The sequence below is a fragment of the Erithacus rubecula genome (genome assembly GCF_903797595.1).
Source record: "Erithacus rubecula genome assembly, contig: scaffold_341_arrow_ctg1, whole genome shotgun sequence".
Lineage (NCBI taxonomy): Eukaryota > Metazoa > Chordata > Aves > Passeriformes > Muscicapidae > Erithacus > Erithacus rubecula.
Genome location: NW_027635991.1, coordinates 89,205 through 99,342, shown reverse-complemented (window position 1 = coordinate 99,342; position 10,138 = coordinate 89,205). Strand labels below are relative to the sequence as shown.

Genomic DNA, 10,138 nt, shown 5'->3' with positions numbered 1-10,138 from the left:
GCAGAGTCCCTGCCAAAGGAGACCTGCCAGCCCTGAGCCGTGCCAGTGCTGGTGCCTGCTCCTGCCACAGAGAGCTGTGCCCCCGGGGCACTTCTGTGCCAGAGGACAGCCCAAGCCCACGTGCATTGGTGCCCGTGCTCCTTTCTGCAGGTGCCTGTTGGCAGGAGCACCTGGAGCAATTGGTGGCAACACCTGGTCTTTGTCAGAAGGCAGAAGCGGTTGCTCATTCCTGGAATGATTTTTGCCCCGTCTGCAGCCCCTGCTGTGGAACACAGGAGAGCCAGACCCTCTGTGATCACCTGCCCTGCATCTGCCCCGTTCCAGCCTCCTGCCTCTGCGGACACAGCTGATCACCTGGACACAAACGGTGAGTGAGGAGCCGCCGCTCCAGCCCGTTCCCACCCGAAACTGGCGTGGCCGCTGCCGCCCCCTCCCACCTGCCCTCTGCAGCTCTGGGCTTTGTTCCAGCTGCAGGACTGGGACCAAGCACAGAGACAGCGTGCTTGCATCTAAAGAAGGGACTGAAACCGAGTTCTCTCTTCTGTTCTGTTAACAATTTTAACAACTGCTGTTGTTTTCTCCTTGAATGGTTAGATATATTAGTAAAAGAGCTGTTATTCCTACTCCCTTATCTCTTCCTCAGAGTCCTTGATTCAAACAATTATAATACTTGGGGGGAGTGGAACTAAAGTCTCTATTTCAAAGGGAAACTGCTGCCTTTACTGGCAGACACCTGTCCTTTCAAGCCAGGACATTTAGTTACCTCAACCATTTGATTTTAAAATCCTTAAAAGAAATCTTCTTAATTAATGAAGAAAGGGGGAGTTGTGGAGACTGAAGGCATTCCCAGGTAGAGAAAGCAACTCCTGTTCTGCTCCCTGGGTCAGCCTCGTCCCCTCTCCCTGTCTGTCAGCCTTTCGGTCACTCCCGCCTGTCGCAGTACTCTGAGAGTCGTGTATAATAAGGACAAGGACTTCTTGAGTGTATGAGGCTAAAGAAGCATTTTATTGAAAAACCAAACCATATTTAGTGTGGTTCGCAAGTCTCGAACAGGACAGCAGTCCATTGGACAATAGGAGAAAACATCGCCTGTCATGTAGCACGAGAACTGTTTCTCAGTCAACATCAGGTGCTAATCTCTGTTTATTAATTCCTTTTTGTTTACCAGAACGTTATCATCCTGGGAAAGGCTCAGGCTGGAGCTGAGAAACTGTCTCAGCCTGGGAAAAAGTTTCCCAGCCTGAGAAAAAGAGCTCAGATCCTGAAAAAGGCCTAGCAAACCGTGCCTGGGCCTTCAGTGGTGTCCATCCCGGCCCTGTTTCTCTGTTGGCCCCCATGCCCTAACCCCTCCCTTGTAACACCCCCATGTCCCCTAGTAATTGGTCTCTGATGTTCTACCCGCCCTGATCATCCCATGTATTTAATCTTGACTCTCACAAAGTACCAAGCCTTTGCTCCCTGAACCCTGGACCATGCACATGCAGGCTGAAATAAAACATCTCTGTAAAACCCCTGCAAAGGCCCTTCCCGCTCTTTTACTTGCTTTCACTCCAAGCAACACCAGATGCAACAGTTGTGGTTTGTACGTTGTACTGAATGATTTGTTCTGTACTCCCCCAGGTCTGTGGAGTTGATTCAGCCCTCCCTTCGCCCCTCTCCGCTGGCAGGATCTCATTGGTTATGGTTCGTTTCTCCCCTCCCCTCTGGCTGGGTTTAAAATTCCCCACCATACTTTGTTCTGCCTCTCTCACTTCCCTTGGAATCTGATTGGGAATAAACTGCTGGACAATATCCAGGGAAAAGGAGCCTCCTTTGTCTTTTACCTTTGTCCATGTGGGTTCCACATTCTCCCCTGGTCCAGAGCAAGCCCAGAGGGACCAGAGAGAAGAAAGAACCCACAGGGATGAGGCTGAGCCGCAGCCCCATTCCTAATTTCTCACAATCTACTCTCCTACACAGAAACTCCTGAAAATCCATCCCAGGCACATTAAACACTTCTTGTGTGGGCCCCTGAGGGCCACGAGGATTCTTATGAACTCCCCTCCCATCAGTCCCTCCTGGGCAGTGCTGGGCATTAGCGCAGCTCCTGGGGCTGTCCAGGCACCAGCTGCTGCCACAGGGCTCGGGCTTGCTGCACTTGGGTATTAAACACAACAAATCTGGGGAGGGGCACAGCCCTAGAAACCAGGACTTTGCCCTCAGGAGCTTGGAGCTGCTCAAGGGGAATAAAGGATCCCCTGCACACACCGATTCCCCCGGCAGCAGCTCTGCCCCGCCAAGAACAGGGCTGTGTTTGGGAGAGGGAGGATGGCTGGGATGGCACCTGGCATGAGACAGCCACACACTGGGATGAAGAGCTCATCAGGTTTTCTGCAGAGGGCCCATTAGCAGAGGATATCTCCCACGGAGATAAGGAACTCTGCCCCATTTGGTTTCCACAGTTCATGAAGCTCGTGATAGAACACATACTTTTGGGCACATCTTCACATTGTAACCCAGGACACTCTGGGGCTAAGTTTCTGAACTATTAACTAGATTTTAGGGCTTTTAACTCTCTTAAGGCACTTATAGTATATTCTCACTGAAAACTAAAACACCTACTTCATATCTATGTAACTTAATAATATTCCAACTTACTTCAAACTAAAACTTAGACTAGTACTTCATGTATGTGGCTTAACATATCTTAATTACTTTAAAGGGTTTAATTCAATCCCTGCATTCTTCTCTCTCTCTGAGGGAGTCAGAGAACCTTCCATTTAACACAGTCTAACAGGCTCTGACATTGGAGTGAGGCCCCACAGGGAAGGACATTGGGAGCCCTTATTAGGGAAGATCCTGCTACTTTCTGCCAGTTTTAAGGGGTTATAAATTTGGGGGGGGGCTTCGGAGATTTCCCAGTTAGTTTTTGGGTGGAAGTGACCCCTTTTTAGGGAGAATCCTGATGCTTTCTGCCAATTTCAGGGATTCTAAGAGGCTTGTAGTGGACGCACTTCCATGGGTTCTGATATCACCCGCCCACACATCAAACTGGTCTGGACTGGTGCTCCCAGTGCTGCATGGGGTGGGCAGTGGGGACCCCCCCATGGCACAGCACAGCTGCTTTGGGGCTGGTGGCACCGCCCGGCGCTGGGCATGGGGCGTGTTGGGGGAGCTGGGGCCGTACTGGTGGTACTGGGAGCTCACCTGCCTGGGGACCAGCAGGACTCAGGTGAACGTGTGTGCTCACCCCAGGGACCCCCAGCCTGGTGTCACTCTGCCTCCAAAGAGCTGCTCCCAGTATTCCCAAGAAAGCTTCCCAGTTTGCTTGGTCCTGTTTATTGGGGGCCAGCAGGGAAGGAGCAGGAGAGACCCCATGAGGGGAGCCAAGATTGGAGGGGGGCAGAACAGGCCCTGGCATGGATTGGGAATGGGGACCCCCAGGAAAGGTCATGTCCCCCCTTTCTCACCCTGCTCTGGGGGGCTTGGGAGGAACCTGAACCCCAACACGGCACCGGACCAGTCCCAAAGGTGCTGGAAATCCTCTAAGATGCCAGGGCAATTTGGGGGTGCATGGGGGGTGCCCAGACTGGGCCAAGAGCACAGCACTGCCCCAGCCCAACCTGCCCTGGCTCCATCCCAGCTCCTCCCGCGGGATGCAACTTGTTGGGAAAATGGGGGGAGCCAAGGGTGGGCGCTGGGCCCAGGGGGAGCAGGAGAAGGGATGGAGGAGGGCCAAGGAAGGAGCAGAAGGGCCATAAAGAATAGGAAGTGGATGCAGTACTAGAAAGCAGGAAGAGTGGGACCCCTACCAGTACAATTTAGGAGTCCCAGCCCCCTGCCCCACTTTCTGGGGTTCCCAGCTTCTCTTTTCCCATGCTCTTCCATATCTTCCCCACTGCACCCCAATCCACCACCCCCATTCCACATGCTTGGTTTTGGGGGTTCCACGCCCCTCCTCCTTACTCTGGAGGTCCCATACTCCTTATCTCACAATTCAGGCACCTCATTGCTGCTTTTTCCTGGGAAGAATTCCTGAGATTTGTGAGTTTTTGGGTTGCAGTTTTGGAAGGGGACAGCTCTGTCTGGCTTTCCCCTCCCTCTTGGGGCCTCTCAGCTACCACCGCCCCCTGGGAGTGCTGGCATTTCCCTCCTGGGGACAAGGACCTTCATTCCCTTCCAGGAGCCCAATGCCTGGCTGGGGCTCCAGGGCAGGGGGTCCTTGAGCAGCTGCCCCAGAACCTCTGCCAGGGTCTCCCAGCGCAGCCGGAGCCGCTCGGCCTGGGGTCCCCAAAACCCTCAGCAAGCCCCAAGTGCCTCCCAGGAACCCTCAACCCCCTCAAACCCTGCATCCCCCACAGCCCCTGCAAGTTCCCCCCCATGGCACCGGCCTTGGCCACGTCCCCACATGTCACTGGCCATGTCCCACTGTGTCCTCACCCATGGCCATGTCCCTACCATGTTCCCATCCCTGTCATTGTCCCCCACATCTCCATCCATGTCTCCCCCATGTCCCCACGAATGGCCACATCCTCTTCCATGTCCATTTGTCCCCAAGTCACTCTCTGTGTCTGTGTCCTGCCATGTCTCTGTCCCCCCATGTCCCCACCCATGTATTAGTTCAAAAGCAAATCAAGTCCAGAAGAAAAGCATTTCCTTGTCCATGCCAGCTGATGATCCAAGTGCTTGGGTGGCAGAGAAGAAACTTTTCTGGATGGATTTCTGTTCCAGTGTCTCCAAACTCTAGGTCTTTGCCCAAATCCATCAGCATTTTGCTTCAGAAGACACCCTTTAGTAATAGGAAATCACAATTGTGTGATCACTTAAGTTGGAAAAGACCTCCAACACCATTCAGTATTCCTGAATGTCACCAGAGTACAGGACTGAAAGCAGAACATTTTCTGGGGTTGAAAGGCAACAAATCCACTCTCCCCAATGAATTCCCAATGTTGGTTTGTATCCAGATGGATGGTCCCGCCCCCGTGTTCCTCCAGGTGCCCACAGGGAGACAGGATGATGCAGAACCCCCCCCCACCCTCGCCAGGTGTCTTCCCAACACGGATCATCACGACCACGAATCAGCAGGGCTCTGCCCAATGGGGGTCACTGGGGATCATCCAACACCGATCCTCCCATGGGGGAAGGAGCTGGAGCAGAGCACGAAGCTCTGCCCACAGTTGGGGCACTCACAGGGCTTCCCTTAGTGGTGCCTTCGTTGGTGGTGGGTCAAGATTGAGCTCTGTGAGAAGCTCTTCCCACACTCAGGACACTCATAGGGCCTCTCCCCAGTGTGGATGCGCCGGTGCACAGTGAGGGTGAAATTTCGCTTGAATCCCTTCCCGCAGTCGGGGCAGCGGAAGGGCCTCTCCTCTGTGTGAATCTTCTCATGTTCCAGGAGATTGTAGCTGGTGTAAAACGTCTTCCCACATTTGGGACACTTGTAGGACCTCTCTCCAGTGTGGATGCGCCGGTGGACAGTCAGGATGGAGTTGCGGTTGAATCCCTTCCTGCAGTCGGGGCAGCGGAAGGGCCTCTCCTCTGTGTGAATCCGCTCATGTCTGATCAGAGTGGAGCTTCTCGGAAACCTCTTCCCACACACAGGACACTCGTAGGGCCTCTCTCCTGTGTGGTTGTGCTGGTGTTTTCTCAGGTCTGACCTCAGCCTGAAGCTCTTCCCACATTCCAAGCAGGGGTAGGGCCGCTCCCCAGTGTGGATCACCTGGTGCTGCCTCAGACTGGAGCCACAGCTGAAGCTCTTCCCACATTTCCCACACTCGTAGGGCTTCTCCCCACTGTGGAGCATGTGGTGCCGGGCCAGGCTGGAGCTGTCTCTGAATCCCATCCCACATTCCCCACATTCGTAGGGATATTCCCCAGTGTGGACCACCTGGTGCTGGAGCAGGTAGAAGCTGTCTCTAAATCCCTTCCCACATTCCCCACAGTTGTAGGGATATTCCCCAGTGTGGATCATCTGGTGCCGGATCAGTTTGGAGCTCTCTCTGAATCCCTTCCCACATTTCCCACATTCGTAGGGACGTTCCCCAGTGTGGATCCTCTGGTGCTTGATCAGAATGTACCTGTGGCTGAAACCCTTCCCACATTCCAAGCACTTGTGGGGCTTCTCCCCTCCATGAGGCTTCTCCACCAGCTCTGAGCTCTGCCTGCATCTCCGGCCGCCTTCCCGGCTCAGGGAGGGTCTTTCCTCCTCGCAGCTCCCTGGGCTGGGTTTGCAGCCCCTCCTCCTGAGGGATCTCTGGGGCTTTCCCTCCTCCTCCATCTGCCCACAGTTTGGGAATAAAAAATCCTGGTTTGGGGAAAAAACAAGAGGAGAGGGCATTAGGCTGGGGGGTTTCCCCCTTACCCAAATGCAACTCAGGCAAACATTGGGTGTCCTGTTTGTGTCAGAACCTGCAAAACACCAAGCTTCAGTCCAAACATCACAACACAGATGAAAATCCCACCAAACAGCAAGATTTGGCCAAAACCCCATCCAAAACAGAAAGATTCAGCCCCTGCTAAAAAAAACCCAAAACACAGCAACATTTAGCCCAGTAAAGCTCACAAAGATCAAGATTCACCCCTGTGATAATCAGGGATCCCTCTCTCTGGTCACCTGCTGCATGTGATGGGGACAACGCTCCTGGGGCTGGGGAGAGGCTGCAGACACAGGGAGGGCTGGAACCTTGTGCTGCTTCCTGTTTCTGCTCCTCCTCCTCCTGTGTCCCTACTCTTCCTCACATTCCTCTTCCTCCTACTCTTCCTCATTGTCCTGCACAATCCCACCTTTTCCTCCCACATGCAGCGTTTGACCATTTGCATTGGGATTATTTGTGTATATATGTGGGGGACTCTTGGTGATATCAAAATTTTGGTATGGTTTTTTTCAATGTTCACCTTAAGGATGGATTTTGCAAAACCAGAAGAGCTTTAAAGGTAACACTTTAACAGATAAAATGTTAATACAATATTGTCACTGTGGAAAAAAAATAGCAGATTGTGGGGGGGGGCACATATGAGTCATCCAATGGCTCCACTGGAAGAGAAGCAGGGATTCCAGACAGCCAAGAGAGGTTAGAAATGCACATTAACACTGCTGGGGCAAAGTGTGGACAATGTACCAGGATATTCTTGCCTGAGAGAGGAATTGGGCTGATTCCCTCTGGCTCTCACCCCAAGCTCTGCCTGCCTGCACTGATGGAATTTGCACAGCTAAAGGCAGAGCCCATAGTGAGGATATCTGACTGCAACAGAAATTGGTTCAGTTGCAAAGGGAAACAGCAAATGGGGAACATTGTGAAAACTTTACTAAAAGTAAATCATTCCTCTCCCCACTCCAACATGTGCTTTCTAGGTTATACAGAGTGTATTAGAGCACTGGGGTGTTTTGGCAAGTCCAGAGAAATCAGTTGAGAATCCAAGTATCTGATGACTTAATTAGAGAAAAATGTTCAATTGATGCAGCCCTGGCTGGAGGGACCAACCAAAACTGGAAAAAAGATGAATAGACACCAGAAGAAACCCAAATCCACAGACCAGCCCCTGGGAACCTCAAATTCATATCAGGAGCCAGAAAATCCACCAATATTTCAAGTAGCATAATAAAGTTAAAAACTACATATTATCACTGTTATTACTATTATTATTAATTTTCATACTATTATTAGTGTTCCTTATTATTATTAGTGTTGTTATTATTATTACTGGTATTATTATTATTACTATGAACTAATGAATATATTATCAGTCCTCAAAATAACAATCACTTGGCCACCTCCAGCTCCTGACCTTCCTGCCAAGAAATCCATGGAAAAGAACAACATGACGTTTCACCATGTGATGGGATCAGATTATCATTTAACAGAAGGAGGTGGAGTTTGTGGAAAATTAAATTACTCAAACTCCTGTTTGCAAATAGATGAAACTGAACAGGGGTAAAACAGATAACACAGGAAACAAGAAAGTAGATCATGTACCACTCCACACTGGGGAAAGGATGGGAATGGGACACGTGTTCGTGGTTCCCTGGCAGACCATGGGTTAAACGAATGCTGTTCCTCCCCTGATGTGCTGCAGCAACTCTCATCTTTTTCCCGTGCCCGACACCTTGCTGAGTGCAGCTCATTCAGCAGCTGAGCAAGGGGATGCAGGTGGCAGCCAGGCCTGATCCAGAAACGGCTGCAAAAGGACAGGGAGGGAGGGCACTGAGAATAATCCCAAAATCAAAGAGGAACCAGAGTCAAAGAGTGAATCTGCCTGGAAATACGACCAGGGACTTGTACATGAGGAAGGAATGGAAGAAATCTTCAGTTTCAGAAAATGTTACTAATTGACACAGACTGCTGCTCAGCCAAAATCCTGCTCAATTCCTGAACTTGGAAAAGCAGAAACACTTAACAGAGCCGTGAAAATCGGATGTTATACTAAAGGAGGGGTGCAAATCAAGGGGACATGCAGCAGGCAGATCGGGAAATCTGAACCTTCCAAGTGCCTCAGCCAGTGGGGAAAGGGAGAGGGAGATGGAGCCGGGAAAATGAGGATAAAAAGGAGGCGGCGTTTTCAGAGACTGCATGGCAAATGCCCATAGACTCTCCCTTTGCTCATCAATAAAGTCACTTTTACAGGACTCCTCTGTCTCCTTTGGGCACACAAAACTCTGGCGATGTGAATTTTCCCGCACAGTCCCGGGCCCTCTCTCAAACATCCCGTGCCCGGCTCGGGCTCCTGCCGGGGCTCCAGGTGGGTCCCGGCTCCATCCAGGACTCACCCCCAGCTCCCACCGCCCTCCGCTCCCGCTCACCCCGAGCTCCCGGCGGTTCAGGGCAGCAGCGGCTCCTTGGCCCGATGCCCGGGCCGGGCGCAGCGCGGAGCCGCTCCTCAGGCGAGGAGAGAAATGGCGGAGCGCGGGGAAGAGGGAGGGGAGCCTGTGACGTTAAACAGAGCCCGCCCCTCGCTGCCATTGGCTGATTCTGCCGTCACTTCTCATTCTCGCGCGCTGATTGGACAGAGCGGGGACAAGCCCGGCCCCGGGGCCAAAGGCGCCATTTTTGGAGCTTCTGTACGGGCTGGGAGCGGCCACAGCCCGGTGAGGTGGCGGCGGAGCTCGGTGGCGGCCCCAGCGCAGGTGGGAGCCGCGCTCGGTTCTGCGGGGTCTCGGGGCTCACTGCGGGCGGAGGGGGCGGCAGGGGGCTCTGGCGGGTTCGTTGTGATGTGCCCGGCCCGTGTTCCGCCTGGGTTGAGGGCGCTGATGCAGCGGCTGCCCGCGGTCTCCTTCTCTCTGTGATCCCGGCAGGAGCCGGTGCCGGAGCAGTGACTCACCGCGCTGCGGGCGCTGCCGCTCCCGGGCCCGCACAGGCGCTCCGGCAATGGCGCCTTTGCTGCGGCACGATCGCCGTGGGGGCGGCACCGGGGCCGGGCTTGTCCCCGCTCTGCCCAATCAGCGCGCGAGAATGAGGAGTGACGGCAGAATCAGCCAATCGCAGCGAGCGCAGCAGACTCACTGCACTCTCCCTAATAGATTATTCCACTAATTATTATTAAGCATCGAGTTCCAGGTTTGTACAGGTACATGGGCTGTTTGTTTTATTTCTTCCACAATTTTAGTAATTACTTCACCATTATTATCAATTTCTGAGCAGCATTCAGAATTATTGAACTTCCTACACATTTCTCCTTCTTCAGCTAATAGATAGTCTGGGGCTAGTTGATTTTGATGTACTGCTGCTCTAGTTTGAGGAAGTTTTTTAGCTATGAATTCCATTGCTCAGGCTGTTCAATTGGTAGTAATTTCTATTACAGCTTGTAGTCTGATAATTCTATTTAGCAGATAAATTGGAGTGGATAGCCCCAGCTCCCATCTTGAACCCAGGTCTGGTCCATAGTACTCAATAATTCATTCTGGGGGCCATTCATTATCCTTTGAGATTTGTGTTCCCCCTGTGGCAGGGCTGCTGTTGTTCTGATACAAATTTTTATACAAGGGAACTCCTAACACTCTATTCCCTTTTCTTTTGGTAATGTGAAAAACACAGGCTGGATAATCCCTGGAGTACATGTCCCTCTCCATCTTTCTGGTAGGGTATTATAAACTCTTTTCCTGCAGATCCCAAATATTCTGTTTGGGCTTTCCAGCTTAGTTGAACTGATTTAGGTTGTTGCCAAT

At 52.2% G+C, this 10,138-nt stretch overlaps 1 long non-coding RNA gene across 1 annotated transcript; it reads right to left on the bottom strand.

Annotated features, from left to right (window-relative positions):
* Positions 1–5,914: 5,914 nt before the first annotated feature.
* LOC306816032 lies at positions 5,915–8,843 on the bottom strand. Its single transcript, XR_013777559.1, has 3 exons — positions 8,777–8,843; positions 6,057–6,283; positions 5,915–5,972 (listed from the first exon to the last, which is right to left on the bottom strand). It is a non-coding gene; the product is annotated as an uncharacterized lncRNA (long non-coding RNA).
* Between the last annotated feature and the right edge of the window lie 1,295 nt (positions 8,844–10,138).